This window comes from Mus caroli, unplaced genomic scaffold (assembly GCF_978045245.1).
Source record: "Mus caroli unplaced genomic scaffold, Mus_caroli_1 scaffold_5, whole genome shotgun sequence".
Classification (NCBI taxonomy): Eukaryota; Metazoa; Chordata; class Mammalia; order Rodentia; family Muridae; genus Mus; species Mus caroli.
In genome coordinates, this window is record NW_028227260.1 from 79527490 (window position 1) to 79531130 (window position 3641).

The 3641-nt window shown below is 40.5% G+C and overlaps 1 non-coding gene across 1 annotated transcript; it reads left to right on the forward strand.

Annotated features, from left to right (window-relative positions):
- The first annotated feature begins 2997 nt into the window (after window positions 1-2997).
- Window positions 2998-3104, forward strand: LOC115030245 (U6 spliceosomal RNA). Its single transcript, XR_003835837.1, has one exon. It is a non-coding gene; the product is annotated as a U6 spliceosomal RNA (small nuclear RNA).
- The last annotated feature ends 537 nt before the right edge of the window (window positions 3105-3641 follow it).

A 3641-nucleotide genomic window follows, 5' to 3' on the forward strand; every position in this document is an offset into this window, starting at 1 on the left:
GGCCACCAGGAATTCAAAAGAAAAAAAGAAACATTTTCTTTCAGTATCTTTATTAATTACTGTATCACCTAATAAAAGTCTTAGATTTATTGTAGGTTTTTTAACATTAGAAAGTCTCTGTCTTCTGAACAGTGAAAAACTGACAAATATAGGTTCTGTAATGTCTCTATCTAATGTTTCACCTAAAGCAGGTCTTCTAACACAGCTTCATTACATTAACCTTTTCACTGTGTGTCTCTTTTCTCCGTTCTCTTTTTTTCTTTCACATATTTTTTATATTGATAAAAGAGCTCATTGTGTAGTTCAGCTTGGCCCTGAATTCAGTATGTAGTACAGGAGCACAGGTAGATCTTCTTCATCCTTCCAAGTGCATGAGTATTATGAACAGCCATATCTTATGTAATACTAATATTAGTAGTATAAATTAGAAGTATTTTTCTCTCTGTTTTGTTTTATTTGAGACAGAATTTCACACTAGCATAGGCTGGTTTGGAACTCACTGTGTAACAAAACTTCATGGAATCATCCTATCTCATGTTTTTAAGTGCTGATCACCACTGTATTTGACCATATTTTACATTGTATAATGTTATTTTAGTAAGACCTACAATATTTGGCTACACAAATATGTTATCTGATTTACTAGAGTATTACATTCCATTATCTACCTTTTCTATCAAGATTGTCTTCTTGTTTCTGATTATGACCACCCAAGAACAACACATTCAGTTTATGCCACAGAGTAAGCATCCTGTAACACAGGTTGAACATGGCAAACATGATATTGTGCCCTCACATCTGACCATTTATTGAATTATTTTTACTGTATTTTGTTTTAGAAAATTAATATTATATATTTTATAATATAACAGTCTAAAGAATTTAATTTAAAATAATTTATGACTATAACTGAGTACATTTTGACAGAATAAAAATGACTGGATCATATATTAGATTCATAATTAAATCGTCCACTATTCAATAGCCAATAATGCTTAGTGAAATAGACTTTTCTCCAGGGACTATTATTCATGCATTATAAAATGATTGCTTAGGAAAACACAACTATTCAAAGAAAAAAATGAGATGTATCTATTTAAGTTAGGGAAATTTTATTCTATAATTTTGTTGAAGATGTTTATGGACCCTTGGATTTGGGAATCTTTGCTCTCTTCTGTATCTAATATAAACTGGCAATATACATATTGGGAAAAGATCTTTACCAACTTTACATCTGATAGAGGGATAATATCCAATCTATACAAAGAACTTAAGAAGATAGACTGCAGAGAACCAAACAACACTATTACAAAATGGAATGCAACGATAAACAGAACTGAGGTATCTCAAATGGCCATGAAGCACCTAGAGAAATGTTCAACATCCTTAGTCATCAGGGAAATGCCAATCAAAACAACCCTGAGATTCCACCTCACACCAGTTAGAATGGCTAAGATCAAAAACCCAGATCACAGCAGACGTTGGTGTGGATGTAGAGAAAGAGGAACACTCCTCCATTGCTAGTGGATTTCAAGCTGGTAAAACCACTCTGGGAATCATTCTGGCAGTTCCTCAGAAAATTGGAAATAGTTCTACCTGAAGACCCAGCTATACCACTCCTGAGCATATAACGAAAAGACACTTCTCCAACTTATAACAAGGACACATGCTCCACTATATTCATAGCAGCCTTATTTATAATAACCAGAAGCTGGAATCAACCCAGATGTCCCTCACAAAAGAAATGGATACAGAACATTTACACAGTGTAGTACTACTCACCTATTAAAAACACTAATTCATGGAATTCACAGGCAAATGGATCGAACTAGAAAAATATCACCCTAAGTGAGGTAACCCAGTTACAAAAGAACACACATGATATGTACTCACTGATAAGTGGATATTAGCCCAAAAGTTTGGAATACCCATGATACAACCCACAGACCATATGAAGCTCAAAAAAAGGAAGACCTTCAGTCTGACTTAGAAGGGGGAACAAAAGGAGAGAGAGGAAGAGAAGGATCTGGGAGGGAGAGAGGAAGGGGAGGTATAAAGGGTGTAGGATCAAGTGTGGGAGGAGATAGGAGAGAAGTACAGAGGGTCAGGAAATCGAACTGAGGTGTGTAGCAGTGGGGGATGGGGAACTGGGGTAGCCAACAGAAAGTCCCAGATGTCAGGGAAGCAAGAGGTTCCCAGGACCCAAAGGGATGCCATTAGCCAAAATACCTGACAAAGGGGAGATAGAACCATATCCAGTGGTTAGGCATGACACCAGGTTAAGGGATGGAGTCATCTCAAAATATTAACCCAGAATGTCTCTTGTTTAAAGGAATTGCAGGGACAAGGAGAGGAGCAGAGATTGAAGGAAAGGTCATCCAGGGACTGCCCAACCTAGGGATCTTCCCTATGTACAGACACCAAATACAAACACTAATGATGATGCCAAGAAGTGCTTGCTGACAGGAGCCTGATATTATAGCTGTCTCCTGAGATGCTCTTTCAGAGCCTGACAAATACATAGGCAGATGCTTGCAATCTGCCTGAGTATTGGACTGAGTATGGGATCCCCAGTGGAGAAGTTAGGAGAAGGACTGAAGGAGACAAAGGGGTTTCCAACCCCATAGAAAGAACAACAATATTAACCAACTAGACTCCCTCTAGAGCTCCCAGGGTCTAAACCACCAAAGTGTACACATGAAGGGACCCATGGCTTCAGCTGCATATGTGGCAGAGGATGACCTTATCTAGGATCAATGGAAGGGGAAGAACCTGGTCCTGTCTCGGCTCAATGCCCCTGTGTAGGGAATGCTAGTTTGATGAGGCAGGAGTGAGTAGGTGGGCAGGAGAACACCCTCGTATAAGAAGGAGGAGGGGGTTCTGGATAAGGGGCATTCAGAGGAGAAACAAGGAAGGGGCCAACATTTGAAATGTAAATAAAGAGCTCAAGAAGCTGAACTCCAGAATTCAAATAACCCCATTAAAATATAATGTACAGTGCTCACTTCGACAGCACATATACTAAAATTGGAATGATACAGAGAAGATTAGCATGGCCCCTGCGCAAGGATGACACGCAAATTCGTGAAGCGTTCCATATTTTTAACTTAGTCTGCACAGGTGAGAGTGAGCACCACAGAGGCAGACAGCTTCCGGGACAGGCAGGAGTCACAGAGCGGCTGAGGCAGCACCCTTTTAGGGCCGCAGACATCCGGCACCCTCCCAGCCGGAGGAGAGTGGTCCACTCAGCACGGAGCGCCATCTTGGATCCGGGACTCCTCTGAACTTAGGAACTTAGTCTGCACAGGTGAGAGTGTGCACCACAGAAGCTGACAGCTTCTGTGACCTGCCAAAGCAACACAGCATCTGGGAAAGGTCCTGTTTGGGCCTTCTTCTGCGGCCAGGAGGAGGTCCAAACACCAGATATCTGTGCACCTTCCCTGTAAGAGGATAGCTTGTCAGCAGAGAGTACTCTAACCACTGAAACTCAGAGGAGAGAGCCTGTCTCCCAGGTCTGCTGATAGACTATAATCAGAATCACCAGAAGAACAATCTCTAAACAGAGACAACTATAACAACTCCAGAGATTACCAGATGGTGAAAGGTAAACATAAGAATCTTACTAACAGAAACCAAGACCA